Source organism: Oryctolagus cuniculus, chromosome 4 (assembly GCF_964237555.1).
Source record: "Oryctolagus cuniculus chromosome 4, mOryCun1.1, whole genome shotgun sequence".
NCBI lineage: Eukaryota > Metazoa > Chordata > Mammalia > Lagomorpha > Leporidae > Oryctolagus > Oryctolagus cuniculus.
This window is the reverse complement of record NC_091435.1, coordinates 142,412,302-142,429,084: the sequence shown is the minus strand read 5'-3', so window position 1 is coordinate 142,429,084 and position 16,783 is coordinate 142,412,302.

Below are 16,783 nucleotides of genomic sequence, written 5' to 3'. Positions count from 1 at the left end.
CAGAAGCCTACGCCATGCTGAGTTTGGTGAGCGCTCCTCCCATTCGCTGGTTATGATTTTACACACATGCTTATTATTGCTTCTAAACAGTGTATGTTAGGATTGGGGGTTTTTAAAATTTATGTAAATGATGCCATACTTTATGTAGCATTCAGTAGTTTTCATTTTAAACTCACATTATTTTTGAAATTCGATTCTAATAGTATACATACGCCTTGTTCTTTGAACTGCTCTATAGAATTCTGTGAATAATTGCACCTCCCATTTCATGCCTACACAGCTGTCCCTTGATATCCATGGGGGTTTGATTCTAGGACTCTGTCGGATGCTTGTGTGAAATGCTGCAGCATTCTCATAGAGTGGAGAATCTTCTCTAGATTACTCATACTACCTAATGGGTTGTAAAGGCATTGCAAGTTGTTGTTGTACTCTACTGCTTGGGAATAGTGACAAGAAAAAAAAAAGACTTCACAGGTTTACCACAGGTGCAATTTTTTCCACAAATTTTTAAAAATATAGACTCAATTTTTATTTATTTTAAAGCCGGAGAGATCTCCCCTCTGCTGGTTCACTCTAAATGCCTGCAATGGTCAGAGCTGGGCCAGGCTGCACTCCACCCTGATGTCCCACGTGGATGAGAGGGAGCCAAGTACTTGAGCCACCACCTGCCCCACCCAGGGTGTGCAATAAGAAGCTGGTACTGGGAGTGGAACCAGGACCAGAACACAGGTTCTCTGGTGGGGAGTGCAGGTATCTCAAGTGACATCTTTACTGCAACGCCAAGCACCCTCCCCTTCGGACGTTCTTATCCAAGGTTGGTTGAACCTGGGGCAGCCGGGTATCTATCTATCTAGATGAATGCTGACCTCATTTCCCATTTTCTACCACCACAATGCATGCTGAAAAGCACATCCTTGGACACATTTCACGTACTGGGTGTTTTTCCAGACTGGCTGGGTCTCTCTCTGTCCTGGATAACTGCCGGAGAGTTTCTCTTGGGTGTGTATTAGTGAACAGAGGCTCTGTGTCATGGAATATGGATACTGACAGTCTCACTGCATCCTGCCAACGACTGTGCAGTGTGCGGTCCCATTTGTCCCTCACTCCCCAGCCGTCCGTGAGAGGACCTCTTTCTGCACTTCTTTCCTGGTACTTGAAATGAGTGATATTTATCTGATTGGCACTTCCGTGGAGCTGAGACTGTTTACTGGCCTTGAAATCTCCCTTCTCCAGGGCTGGGCATGTTGGGGGCTGATGGGAGAGAGGCTAGGATTTTCCCTCCCTTGAATCCCTTTCTGTTCTTTTATTCCAACCTGAGACCCCTTGACTTTTATGAAGAAATTTCCGTTTGTTAATTTAATTCCTGGAATATTAAAATTCATTCCTGCTGCCTTATTTTAAGTTTCCATTTACAGTATTATTGTTTTTTTGTGTTTCACATTCCTGCTGCTTGTTGCACTGATAAAGTTCACTTAGTTCCTTTTTTGTTCTGTGGTTGCCTGTAAATTTTTCTATGCATACTTACAGGTATTATTTCTCTCTCTTTTGCATTAATTTTTTCCGTGATCTGGAGTCCATTACAAGGCCATCGTTCAGAGGGTTGTGGATGGGAAGCCTGCTGAGTTCCTGAAAGCACCTTAGGTCTGCTTTCACATCTGAGTGACAGTTGGGCTGGGTATAGAACTTTAGGTTCAACATCTTTCCTTTGATTTATTTTTAATCTGTGATGAATTACATTAACCTTGATAAATAACTCTTAATAAATAACCTTAGAGTTATTTCTCCATTTTTGCATTTAATATTCCTTGCAAGAAGTCTGTCATTAAACTGATCTCTATTCCTTTAGAGATTATTTATTTTTGTCTTCTTGGAGAGCATCTAGGATTAAAAAAGCATTCTTCTTACATTATTATATTATAAATTATTAGGCATTCTAAATTATTTACCATTTATTCATCATTTATTATTTTATTCTTGATGTTCATTTTCATTCTTTGTGGTGCTTGATTTGGAAGCCTTCAACTCTGGGAAATTCTCTTCTACTCTTTGTTTTTTTCCTTTCCTTTGAGCTTCTGGATTTACCCCTCTGCTCAACTCAATGCCACTCACCATGGGGCCGATGTACCACTTACCTCTCCATTAATCCTACCCCTTCCCTCTCATGTCTCTTGTCTGCATTTCCAATCTCCTCTCCGACGGTTCCCTTTCTAGTGCTTTTGATTCTGAATCTTGCCCTGTACTGTGCCTTTTCCCTTTTTTTTTTTCCTTTCTAGAACCCAGGGGCAGAGGGTTGGGTTTATTAAATGCCTCTGCTCATGAACAAGGTCATTGTTTGCCATTCACAGCCTCCCTCTTGTTCACGTGTTCCCTTTTGTTTCCTCAACCTTTTCCAGCACCTTGTCCCCTGTACCTGGACATTCGTAGGTATTTCTATAAAGTGTGCTTTGTGGTCTCTGAAGGCATGGTCAATGCTCACACATGGCATTTTGTGATAGAACTGTTACTTACACTTTTCACTGAGCACTGGCTTTTCCAGGCCCATTTGGGTTTTGGTGACAATCTTGTGAGACAATCCCGAGTGCCCTGATCCTAAATGAGAAAATTCTGGAAGATAAAAATCCCTGCAGTCTAAAATCCTCAAAAGATCAAAATCCCAGATATATAGTTCCAGAAAAATGATTTTGAAAATTATTTAAATGACATTTACATTTTTAAAATTTATTTGAGAACCACATAAAAACATGACAACATGTCATAGACCATTTTATACAATAAAATAGGCAATAAAAATATATATATATTTACAAGTATAAACACTCAGATCCAAGGTACTTCAACAAGTTCGTGGAAAAATGGAATTAAAAGATAATCTTATTTGTTGCAATAATTAACACCAAATAATTAACCAATACTTCAATAATTAACTATAATACATTCATATGCATTTTCTCCATGGCACTGCTCATTTTGAAATTCTTCCATGAGTCAATATGTGCCAACATGAGCATTCCCTATTAAATTTTCCCATTTCCTTTTTTTAAAATATTTATTTATTTATTTATTCAAAAGGCAGAATTACAGAGAGGCAGGGGCAGAGAGAGAGAGAGAGAGAGAGCGGAGTCTTCCATCCACTGGTTCACTCCCCAAATGGCTGCAACAGCTGGAGCTGTGCTGATCCAAAGCCAGGAGCCAGGATTTTTTCCAGGTCTCCCTCGTGGTGCAGGGGTCCAAGGACTTGGGTCATCTTCTGCTTTCCCAGGCCATAGCAGAGAGCTAGATCAGAAGAAGAGCAGCCAGGACTTGAACCAGCATCCGTAGGGGATGCCAGCACTGCTGGTGGTGGCTTTACTTGTGGTACCACAGCTCCAGCCCCAATTTTCCCATTTTCTATGCCATGATTCTGTGTTGTTTTCAGTATGTAGAAATTAATTCTGCATACACTCATATGCAGACCACACATCTGGCAGAAGCAATACTGTTGATGGAACAGCAACATCATCACCTAAGTATCTTATCCTATGTTGCACATAATTATTTTTGAAACAGTCAACAATTTCACTAGTCTCTAAAATCAAATGTGGCTTTCATTCATAAGACCTCTGGAATTTCATCAGCTGGAAGGAATGTCAGTGCAGGCAAATGATGTATTTTTAAATGGAAGTTTTCATTGTTGTTATATCTCATAGTCAATTGCTTCCCCAGAATTTGGCTTTCTACTCCTCTTATATAGTACTCTTCCCTACCTTGTGCATGGGAATTACAGCTTTTGGGATTTCAGCAGCTGGTATTTTAACCTTTCTGGATTGTGACTTGGGAATTTTAGACTTTGGGTGTTGTGGACTGTAGGAGTTATAATCTTTCAGGATTTCAACATTCGGGACTATGGACTTGTGTATAAGGACTATGGACTTGTGTGTATGGACTATGGACTTGTGTGTATAGACTATGGACTTGTGTGTAAGGACTTGTGCATTTCAGGATTATGATAAGCACTGGGCTGCCCACATGGCTCTGTGAGTACACAGTCTTGGGGCATGGCCCCAGCAGCCTACTCTTTGCTTCCTGCATAGCACTGCATTGCCCATTGAAGGACAATTGGGTGCCTCCAACTCTTTCTACCTCAAATACCATGACAATGAATGTCTTCACCCATGTCCACTTCTAGACCTATGTGGGATTTTCTTGAAATGTATACCTAGGAATGCAATTTCTGAATCATGAGGGCTAGGCTTCCTTAGTTTAATTAACTACTACCAGATTTACCCCCCACATGTCTATATCACTATAAACTTTCATCACCAGTAAATGCAAGTCATTGAATCTAACATTGTGCCAGCATTGCCATTGTCCAGTGTTCTATTGTTTTCCCAACCTAGTAACAGTACAGGAATCTCTCTTCTTTTAATTTGCATTTCTCTAATCAGTAAACATTATAACAATTGAAATTTTCTCTTTGTGATTGCGTGTTCCTATCATTTTTCCATAATTTTTTTCTACTGAATTTCCTGGGGGTTTTTTGTGGTTATTGTTGATTTTTTAGGAGTAACTTATAGAAATTAGACCCTTGTCAGCAAATATTTTCTTCTAGTCTTCTGCCTATAATTTTGTCTGTGATGTCTGTCAGAGAAGGAAAATCCTCACATTTTATTTAATCAAACCCATCTTTTATTTATTTATATGTTTATTCCTTGCTTATGATGTATGATTTTGGGGTTTTGTTTAAGAAGTCTCTAGGATGCGGAGACTTAGTATCTACTATGAACTGTATAGTTTTCCATTTAACTCACAAGCCTTTAATCAATCTGAATTCCTTTTCTGAGAATCATATTAGATAAGAATAAAGTTTAAAATTGCCTCTGAAGTCAGTTGTCTCCCCAGAACCGTGTTCTGAAGGGCCATCTTTTCCACCTTTATCTGTTCAAATTCTCAGAGAGGCAGCTCTCTGTGCTCTGTCTTCTGCATGATTGTCCGTTGGTCTGTCCCTATACCAGCAATAAATCGATTTTTATGATTATGGGTTTGCAATATTTCATAATAGCTAATTGGGAAAGTTCAAGATAGTTTATTCATGGTTATTAATTTTCCCCTCTGCATTTCCATACCATGTTATTCAATTCTTTACAATCCTCTCTTGGAATTTCAGTAATGACAGGGCATTTTAGATGGTTGGGGGGACATTGACATCTTGGTAGTAGCAGGTTCTCATTCAAGAGGTTAAGGTGTCTATTTATTGAAACCATCACCAAGTTCTTCGGGAGAAGTGTTAGCCACTCTTTGTAACGGTAATTCCTAGAGGATGGTTTTAGTTGTCGTCTTGACTAGCGTCTTATCTTATGTTACATTCAATGGTTAGAGAATGCCATCAAGCTGATATTGTGTGTCTTAGTCATTTTATGCTGCTGTATGGAAATACCATAGCTTGTCAACAATGTTGATTTCTCATCATCCCATAGTAGTCCATAATTCTCACATCCCAGAGGCTGGGAAATCTAGGATAAAGGTGCTGGCATTTTGGCGTCCTGGTTTATAGCCACGCTCTTGCTATGTCTTCATGTGGTGGTGTGGAGTTTCTTTCACAAGGGCACTGCTCCCATGCATGCAGGCTCTGCATTCATGACCTGATCACCTGCCACTACTTGGGGGTTAGGCTCTCCACATACGAACTGAGAGACGTAAGTATTCAGACAATAGCATCACATCCAACAACTCGCTAGGCTCTCCTTTAGTTGCAATATTTGTATATTGATTCTGTTGGTTTGTCTTGCCTGGGGCTTTTGGAAGTCTGGATCTTTGAAATAGTTAGCCGTTGTTGTATGTTTGTGTGTATGTATATGTTGGCCGTTGTTGTATGTTTGTGTGTATGTATATGTTATATGTTGTTAGCTGTTGTTGTATGTTTGTGTGTATGTATATGTTGTATGTTGTTAGCTGTTGTTGTATGTTTGTTTATGTATATGTTGGCCGTTGTTGCATGTTTATGTGTATGTATATGTTGTATGTTGTTAGCCATTGTTGCATGTCTGTGTGTATGTATATGTTGTATGTTGCTAGCCGTTGTTGCATGTTTGTGTGTATATATGTTGTATGTTGTTAGCCGTTGTTGCATGTTTGTGTGAATGTGTATGTTGCATGTTGTTAGCCGTTGTTGCATGTTTGTGTGTATGTATATGTTGTATGTTGCTAGCCGTTGTTGTATGTTTGTGTGTATGTGTTTTAGATTTACATAAATGATGTGGTGCAGACCTCACTCTTTGCTTTTTTGTCACTTATCACAATGTTTCTAAACACCATCCATGGCACTCTGTGTATCTCAACATATGATTGCTTTTGCTGTCTGCAAAGTATGCCACTGTGCTTTGTTTCTCCATTTTGTCAGTGATCAAACCATGGATGTCCCACTTGCTTCGTGAGAAACACTGCTGTGATAAGCAACCCTACGTGGTTCCTTGATGGACTTTCATGTGGATTTCTGCAGAACAGTATCAGAAATGGACTTGATGGGTCACAGGATAGCTGCGTGCTGAATTGTTCTCCAAAATCACCACATGAGTGTACACCCCCCTCCCCTAGTATGGAAGCATAGTTCTTCTCATGTGTGAGTCATCACCATCATTTGGTATGATGCCATTTTATAATGTTTGCCACCCTGTGACTGCAAAGTTATGTTTGTCAGCTTGGTTTTTTCTAATTACTAATGAAGTCCAGCATCTCTCTTTATTAAACTGTTCGTCATTCAGGTTCCCCTTACTTGGACTTCCCTCCTCAATTTTAGCATCATGACACGACTTCCTGCAAATGTCTCCTCCCATTGGCCTGTCCCATGTGCTCAGGGCACTTCACTTTGTCTGCTTTTCCTCTAGGTGCCGCCTTGTTTTCTGTTGTAGTACATGATGGCTGCTAAGGAAACTACTATTGATATCTGGAAACTAATCTTGTTTGGAAAATCTTGCTAAAATCTCTTATTTCAATTGTTTATACACTTTTGTTGCATTCTCTATGTACACAGTGAAAATGTCTGGAAACAATGGAGTTTTGATTCTTCCTTTTTTTTTTTAATTATTTCTGGTTCTACTCTGTGGGCTGAGGTTGTTAGAACTAGGGTGAACCTAGTTGTAGCAGCGACTGGGGACATCTTTCATTGGTTGCTGATACTAAAGAGAACATGTCTATTGCTTTTCCATGAGGTACGATGTCACAGCCATGTCAAGATAAAGAAGTAGCTGCTCTTCCTACTTTTGGAGAATTCTAACTGTAGTGAGATTTTTATCATAAATAGTTGGACTGAGGGATTAAAAAAAAACAATTTATTTGTTTGAAAAGCAAGGTTACAGAGAGAAATAGAGACAGGGAGGGAGTGAGCAAGAGACAGACTAGTCTTCCATCTGCTGGTTCACTTTGCAAATGGCTGCAACAGCTGGAGCTGGGCCAACGCTGAATCCAGGAGCAGGAGCTTCTTCTGGGTCTCCCACCTGGGAGCAGGGGCCCCAAGAACTTGGGCCCTCCTCTGATGCTTTTCCAGGTGTATTAGCAGGGAGCTGAATTGGAAGTGGAGCAGCTGCAACTTGAATTCGTGCCTATAGAGGTTGTTGGCATTGCAGGCAATGGCTTTACCCACTGTGCCACATCACCAGCCCCTGGGCTGAAGTTTTCTCATGGGCAATAACACGATCATGTACTTTTCTCCCTGACTCCCTATGTATAGAATATATTAACTTTTAAAAATCATTTTGACATAATGTATTCTTCTCAATATACTTTTGGATTCAGATAACTGATCTTAAGGTTTCCTGGATGAGATACTGATTTGGTTTAGGAATCAGATATATATGCCTTATAAAATGAGTTGGACAGGGGCCAGCACTGTACATAGCAGGTAAAGCTGCTGCCTGCAGTGCCTGCATCCCATATGGGTGTCGGTTCGAGTCCTGGCTGCTCCACTTCTGATCCAGCTCTCTGTTATGGCCTGGGAGAGCAGTAGAAGATGGCCCAAGTGCTTGGGCCCTGCACTAGTATGGGAGATCTGGAAGAAGCTCCTGGCTTCTGGCTTCAGATCAGCTCAGTCTGGCCATTGCAGCCAACTGGGGAGTGAACCAGTGGATGGAAGACCTCTCTCTCTCTCTCTCTCTCTCTCTGCCTCTCCTTCTCTCTATGTAACTCTGATTTTCAAATAAATAAATATAAAAAAATAATAAAATGAGTTGGACAAATTTCACTCTACTTTCCAGAACAACTTGTGTAATGCAGAGTTGAATGTTTTCTTTTTCTTTTTTTAAAAAAGATTTATTTATTTGAAAGGCAGAGTTACAGAGAGGCAGAGAGAGAGAGAGAGAAGAGAAGAGAAGAGAAGAGAAAAGAAGAGAAGAGAAGAGGGGTTTTCCATCCGCTGGTTCACTCCTCAGATGGCCGCAATGTCCGGAGCTGTGCTGATCTGAAACCAGGAGCCAGGAGCTTCTTCCATGTCTCCCACATGAGTGCAGGGGCCCAGGCATGTGGGCCATCTTCTACTGCTTTCCCAGGCCATAGCAGAGAGCTAGATTGGAAGTGGAGCAGCCGGGGCTCGAACTGGCGCCCATATGGGATGCCGGCAGTGCAGACAGCAGCCCTACCTGCTACACCACAGCGCCAGCCCCAAATTTGGCTGTTTTCATCTTCCATGTCGTCTTCCTGTGTATGACAGGTCTCCTAACCCATGCCTTACCCTGGTTTTCTCCTTTGATCCCTCACCCTGTTTTTCACTGAAAGTTTTAGCTACAGAACTTCAGGGTATCTTTTTTGTTTTATTAGAGTATTATTTATTTATTTACCCATGCACCCATGCTTAGCCCAGATCTAGAGTTGCCAAATAAAATATAGGGACACCTAGATGAATTTGAATATGCATGAGACATACTTATTCTAAAAAAAAATCATTGTTTTTCTCAAATTTAAACATAAGCAGGTGTCCTGTCACTGCTCTTTAATCTGGCAACCCTATTTGTATTTCATGGAATTCTCCATAGTCCATAGAATCTTCCATAAAATTGTTGTATCAGGGCTGGTGCTGTGGTGTCATGGGTAAAGCCTCTGCCTACAATGGCAGCATCCCATATGGGTGCCGGTTCATGTCCCAGCTGCTCCACTTCTGATCCAGCTCCCTGCTGATAGCCCAAGAAAAGCAGCAGAAGATGGCCCAAGTGCCTGGGCCCCCGCCACCCACATAGGTGTCCAGGAAGAAGCTCCTGCCTCTTGGCTTTGGCCTGGCTCCACCCTGGCCATGGTGGCCACTTGGGAAGTGAATCAGTGCATAGAAGACCTCCCTGTCTCTCCCTCTCTGTGTAATTCTGACTTTCAAATAAATAAATCTTTTTTTAAAAAAATCATCGTTTCTATCTTTCTGGGCACATTTTTCAAGAGTTTTTTCATTGGAGGTTTGTGAGTGGTAAAGCACATAAGATTTTATAGTATTGAAAGTGTCTCTATTTCGCCTTCACATTTAAATGATCGGTTTCCTGGATATAAGGTTCAGGGTTCAAGTTCTTTTATTTCAACCGTTTGAGCTAACATTCTTTGTCTTCCTGCATAGAGAAGACTGACACCATCTGATTCTGTTTCTTTATAGGAGATCTGCCCTTTCTGTCTTGCTGCTCTTAAAGTCTTCTTTTTGTCTTTGATGAACTTCCTTTTCACTCTAGTGGGCAGAGGTCGTTTCCCTTATTCCCATCTGAGATTTTCTGTCTCATTCTGGGAAATTGGCAGTCAGCATTTCTTCAAGTCTTTCGGGGAGTTAACTGTTCTGAGCTACTTGCTCCTCTGCCCTGGTGTCTCGGGACTTTGCTCTCCCAACCGTGATGCCATCTGGGACACGGTGCACAGGTTTTTCCTTCAGCTGCTCCTGGGATTTCCCATTAGTTCCTCGTGACTTCTGGCCCTAATATCCCCAACATGTCCTTGAGGAAATCTAATACACGCATTTGGTTTTTTATTGGGTTATTTGTTTTTATCGACATATTTCTAAATAGCGTGTTTTAAGTTGCTTTATTTTCTCATTGGTTCTTTTTTGTTTGGTAGACACTGTTCAGTCTTTTCCTTAGAGCAGTCCAGTTCCTATGATGCTTCTCTGTCCTTGATCGTCCTTGGGGTTATTGGCCACCTGCCCTGGTGGGCTGCCATGGAGGACAGAGGCTCCTGCCTCTCCTCCTAAGGTGTGTGGAACAAGGAGGGTGTGAGTGTTTGCTGCTGTCTTTGCAAGGCCTGAGCCGCCATTGCCACCATTAGCCACAGAGTTGGAGACAGGACACGAGGGTAGGCGGGAGGAAGGGCTCAGCCAGTATCCCTTCTCTGTGTTTTAAATTTGCCTTTTTCCCTCTTTAATTTTTATTTAAAACCATTTCAAGTAACACAGAAAAGTATAAAGAAGAGTTCCATGAACACAAATAGATTTGACAGTTTTTAGTATTTTGCCATTAAATACTATATATACACATATATACACCTTTCCTGAAATCGGGGGTGTATATATTAATATCACACAATATGGCATTAGTGAGAAAGATCATAAAATGGTGAAAGAAAGATATATTATTAAATTATGGATATCATTCCATGAAGACAACATTTATAAACGTATGTATACCAAATAATATGCAATCCACACTTCTTTATAATATGTTTATATGTGATCTGTTATATACACATATTATATACATATGTATTCACAGTAACTTTCCTATATGAGAGAAAGGATCAGTATTGTCTTTCTGGCCTGGTTTACTTTACATACAATCATGATCTTCAGTTCCATGCATTTTGTTGCAAATGTCAGGTTTCCATTCTTTGTTGTGACTGAGTGATATTCCATTGCATAGCTGGACATCTCGGGGATTCCACGCCTCTGCTGTTGTGAATGGGGTGGCAATGAATGTGGTCTCTCTTTCCTATGCTGACTTCATTTCCTTTCGTATATTCCCAGAAGTGGGATAGCTGGGTCATAGGGTAGATCCAGTTTTAGTTTTTTTCACGATTCTCCATACTCTTTTCCAGAACGGCTGTACTGATTAGTATCCTGCTGTTAACTGTTGCATTTCTCTCTGTAATAAATAATAAAGCTTTAGAAAAAAGAAAATGAGAGAGAGAGAGAGAGAGATCTTCCACCTTCTGGTTCACTCCCCAAATGGCTGCAATGCCTGGGGCTGGGCCAGCTTAAAGCCAGGAGCCCTGAACTCCATCTGGGTCTCCCACATGGGTGCAGGGGCCCAAACACTCAGGCTGTCTTTCGCTGTTTGCACATGCACATTAGTGGAGGAGCCAGGACTAAACCAGCACGCATCTGGAATGCTGGTGTCCCTGGTGGCAGCTTAATCCATTGCACCGCAATGCCGGCCACCATGTTTTTCATTTCCAAGGCCTTGGAATGGCTTTGCTTTTCAATGCCAGCTTTTCCTTGTTCTATGGATGTGATATCCCCAAATGCCCCTCTGGGGGTATTATCACTCTTTCCAAGTTGCTTCCAGGCTATCTCATAATTCTGTCTTTGCTGTTGTTCTTGTTGAATTTGGCGCCTATTTTCACAGACTGGTGAGCCTTTGCGTGGATTCGTATTTGTTCCTGAGATTCCTAGTGCACTGCTTTGGAGATGGTGTCTGTTTGCCAGTTGCCTCTCGGCCGGCTTCCGGTAATTTCTTTAGGGAAGGAGGGGGGGTTGGTGTAGGGGAGCAGAGGGGTGTGGTCACGTTGTACATCACAGGCAGGAATATAGGTCTCCCCCAGACTCTGCCTTCAAAATAGAAGTTGGGGTTTTTCCCTTGGAGGAAAGGGATCACCTTCCAGGCAGTTCCAAACGTCGCACCCCAACTAACTGTCCCGATGACCACCCCTTTCTCCTCCCTATCCCAGCCACGTTTTAGCTTGGAGCACCTCTCAGATCATACTGCATCTCACAGTGGTCCCCAGCTGAGCCTTTGGTGTTACTTCTTTTGGGGGGGGGGTTATTTATTTGAAAAGCAGAGTGGCACAGGGAGCAGGAGGAGAGAGAGAGAGATCTTGCATCTACTGGTTCACTCCCCCAAATGGCTGCAACAGCCAGAGCTGGCCAAACCACAGCAGGAGCCTGGAGCTCCATCCAGGTCTCCGTATGAGCAGCAGGGGCCCAGTGCCTTGACCACCCTCTGTTGCTTTCCCTGGAGCGTTGGCATTGAGCTGGATTGGAAGCAGAGCAGCCAGGACTGACTGGTGCTCATATGGGCTGCTGGCCTTGCGAGTGGAGACTTCACCTGCTGAGCCACAGCGACAGCAGGTGTTGCTTCTATCAGCCCAGTCCCCTCACTGTCCTGACTTGCAAGGACCAAAGACTTCCTAGTCTTTGGTCACCACTGAACTGCTCCTTGTTTTCCACTCCTCTTGTGTGTGTTTTTGATGTGGGCCTTTGTGGAGAGGCAGGCAGCCATGTGTGTTCAGTGCCCATCTTGATACACTCTCCAGGGACAAGTTCGTATATTAAACCAGATCTGACATTTAGACACGATTTGTTGATAAATATCAAGTGGAGGGAAATTGCACAGAGCAGCAGCTCAGTAGCTGGTGGGTAGTGCACAGCTGGGGAGACCCACAACTCTGCCGACTGCGCCAACTCTTTCCCAATGCATGCAGAGAGCTTGCCAATGGACACCTTGTCCATGGCTGGCAAGGACACAGGACCTAGTGCTCAGCATCTGGACAGAGCCCTGGGGCCACCCCAGCAGATTCCTGCCACTTCCAGGGCCTGTGCCCCAGTGGGCCTGGGTCTCTCCTGTGCCCTCTCCCTCCTCTCCTCCTCCTCCTCCTGCCCACACCGTCTTCCCTGCTGTTCTCCCCTCCTTTCTCCGTGCCTTTCTGTGAGTGTGAACCTTTAACAATTAGCCTCCCTCGCTGTTGCTCCTACTGTGACACCCGAAGGGCCCCAGGGAGGAGGAGTCAGACACCCCAAGCTAAGCCCTGGCTCCCTCGCTGTGAAAGGTGAGGACAGAGTTCTGTGGGCTCCTTTGCTGAGGCAGACACCGACCTCAGCGTCCCTGTGACTCCCCTGCCATAGCTGCTGCTCTGGGTATGTCCCACGGGCCGACCGCTCCATCCACCCCATGGAAGGCTCTCCCCAGTCTGCTGTGGCCTGTCCCGCGGTCCCATCGCTCCAGGGTGTCCCCTTGCAGTGAGGACTGGGTTGGCCCCTTCTCCCTCCTGGGGTTCTCGCAGGTGCAGCCTGGCTCCAGTGAGTAAGGAGGGAGTGCTGGTGTGGAAGGGAAGGGGAGAAGAGAAGACAGGGACCAGCCTGGGGGGAAGCAGCCAGCTGGGGCCACCCTGACGAAACAGACAGCCCTGATAGCCCCCGATACGCTCAGGAGGAACCTTGGTATGGACAGCGGTGCGCACTCTTGTGGGCAGGATTTGGGGCTGGGGCTGTCTACTGGCCTGAAACCAGGCAAGCTAACCCACAGGCCTGTGCAGGAGGGCCTGCCCTCATCCCAGACACGGCCCTCAGGAGGGGAGGCTGAGGGAGCCTTGACCTTCTCAGGGCTGCCAGAAGGGCGTGTTGCAGTTCCCAGCTTTGCACTGAGCCAGGGCTGCAGAGGCCAGAGGAGCAGCATCGGGCCTCCTTGCTCCAGCCTGAGTCTTCAGAGACCCCAGGGGGCTGGACCTCTGGGCCAGCGATGGACCCCTGACCCAGGGGCCATTCCACGGTTAAGCACATGATATTCTGGGCTCGTTCTGTGGGCAGCGAGCCACAGGGCTCCCTGCTGCCCCTTCCTGCACTCTCCACGGGGCACTCACGTGTGGTCACTTCTGCTGGCTGCCTTTGTGTTCTTCAAGCGTGATGCAGGCTCTGGTCCCAGTGGCCCCAACAGGTGTTTGGTAGTTTGGGTGGTGGGGCAGGGGCGCGGGTGGGAGCCCAGCTATCAGCAAGTATTTGCCAAGCCCAGCTGTGCACAGAGTGCCAGGCCACGGGAAACATAGAGGAGAAGGCCAAAGTGTGGTCCCTGGAGCCAGGCCGGGTGCCAGGTTCTGTCCTGGCCCAGGTGTGGCCCCTTTCCACCCACCACAGCCTGGCCCCTCTCCTGGGGACAGCCCCGGCACAGTGCATGGGAACGGGAGGCTCCCCGGCTCTTGTTTGCCTCCGCTAATCTCAAGAATGCCCTTGTTTTCCCTTTTGGCCTGGGAAGGCCTCCGCAGCTCCCCTTCATGTCGGTGGCGCTGGGGGCGGAGGCCGTGGGAGCCGGGAGATTGATCCTGGCTCGTTCCCTCGCTGGCTCGCGCTGCTCACTCTTCCCAGTTGCTCGCATTACTTCTGTCCTCCACTTCCACGTCGCCTCGAGGTTCCCAGCATCTTGAGTTTGGGCATTTCAGTCTCCCCTACCTCTGTGAGCTTCCTCGAGGCAGGTGTGGTTGCCTCCACTTTCCCCATGAACTTGAAGCCACTACGTTCGTGCTCCTGCCGTGCAGCAGGTGCAAAGCTGGCGCGGAGCCGAGGGCCCTCCTTTGCCATGGCCAAAGCTGTGGCTCCATCTGCAGAGCGCTGATCTGTCTGGATGGCCACCGTCCCCAGCTGTTCCCTTGCCTGCGCTGTGAGTTCCTTGAGAGAAGGGCGCCTATGATATTCACTTTGTATCCCCAGGCCTGGCCCAGTGCCTGGAAGCCGAGAAGACATTCAGTGAATGTTGGCTCAGAGACTGTGTGATAGATAGGAGGGCCCCTACTGTGTGCTTTTCATATGCTTAATCCCCGGTCTGAGAGGCAACTGTCGCTGCCATTCCAAGGAGGGGACCCCTAGGGCTCAGAGAAGTGAAGTCAGTTGCCAGAGGTCACAGAGCATGTGAGTAGGTCCCGCCTTGGTCTGGCCCCCAGCACAAGTGGCCCGAATGGTCTGGAGTGGAAGACTGGAGGGCAGAGGGCCCATGGGACTTCCTTCTTGCTGAGTGCCTAGTGACCGCCAACCAGAGGAGGCGCAGAAGTGACCTGAGCGCCCTGGGCTGAGGGCCAGTTCTTGGCCCCTCTCTGCACTCCCTCCCAGCACTAGCTCACAAGCACAGGTTTGTTGAACAACTCAGTGACTACCCTTGAAGACGGCCATGCAGCAGCCTCTTCATCCCAGAACTGGTCTTTCCAGCGGCTTCCTCTCTGTGGACGTCAGAGCCTGTCCTCTGCCTGATCTCATTTCCAGCTGTACCTTTGGGAATGTGCGGGGGTCTCAGGCCCATATTTCCATGCAGGGCTTCCTCCTGGATGGCCACCAGGCTCCTCGCCTCAACCCTTCTGAGAGTACAGTGCCAGTTCCTCCCCAGCCCAGACTCAGGGGCCGGGAGAGTCATTCGCTCCACTCCCAGCCCCCAGACCCGGGTTCCTCCTCGATAACCCCTTGCCTTCATGTGTCCACGTCCGATTCCTCCTGGGGGGTCACCCAGTTCTGGGGCCAACCACATCTGAGCCAACCTGGGTTCTCGGTTGGATTACTCAGTGACTTGCCGGCAGATTTCATAAGCTCCAGCCTCCTCCCCTAATTCTACCCCATCCATTCTCCACAGAGGGGTCCAAAAAATGTTTCCCACCATTTCCCTGCTGTATCACACCCCTGCTTAGAGATCTGTGCTCAGAGAAGGAATTGAGATGCTCATGGCAACTCCCAAGTCCCCCGGGACTCAGCGCCATCAACGTCTTCAATCTGGCCACCTGTGGCCTAATGAACTCAGAGGTGCTGTGTGCTCCCTGCCCCTGAGGTGCTCCGGGGGCCTCTGGATGTGCTAGCCCTCACTGGAGTTCTCCTCCCTCACCGCTGTACCTACCTAAGTATCTTGGAACCTCCAGGAGCCAGCCTGGATGCTGCCCCCGAGAGGTGTGCTCTCTGGCCCTGCAGGCTGAGCAGGGGTCCCCTTCTCTGGGCTCCCCTAGCCTCCTTGAGCCCCGTTTTGGTAATGGCCTCCATGTGGGTTCTGAGAAGGTAGCATCGGAGTCTCCCATGCCTCGCCCAGGGCTGGCACAGGAAGGCTCTGTGCGTATCCATCATCCAGGCATGAGGAAGGCACACACAGCCTCTTCCTTCTACATCTTGGTCTCGGCTGGGTCCCTGGTCCCCCCTGCCGGGCCCAGGTCTCTGTCTTATCCAGAGACTGCTGTAATTCCCCTCTTGAGACCCTTCCAGAACTACAGCTGTTTGCGGTGGGCGGCAGGAGCCACCTGTCATCCCCGGGCCCATGCCAAGGCCGTGGGAGAACTCTCAACACAGACCTCTCCCCTAACGCACCTGACACCTCGCCGTTCATTTCATAGGAGGTGGCCAATGTCACTGGAAAGTGACAAGATGACTATTAGATGTCCAAAGCCCTTGAAGAGAAAGTTGGGTTACCTTCACACCAAGGCATAAGTAATTAGCATAAGCCACTTACCTGGGCACAGGTGGGGACGGACCAATGAGACCGGGTCAAGAGCAGGGATTCTCTGGGTATACAAAAGGGGGTGTGACCCCATGGAAAAGGGAAAAGACACTGTGGGGCCACTCTTGCTGGGGGCACCCACACCCCGCCCCCACCAGCCACCTTCACTGTGGGGTGGGGAAGTGCCTGTGGTGGGAGGGGCATCCCCCCTGGTTTCCCTGTCCGCCTCCAGCCAGCTCCTTTCCCACGAACTCCCTGCCCTTCCGGCAGCCAGACTTATAATCTAATAGAGCAGCTCCCTGGGCCGAGGAGCAGCCTGGGAGTGTCCCTGGGTCCCAACCCCTCTCTGGGGTCAGAGCCCCCCCTGGAGACCATGCATTCCCCAGGGATGCCCGGAGCCACCTCCGCTC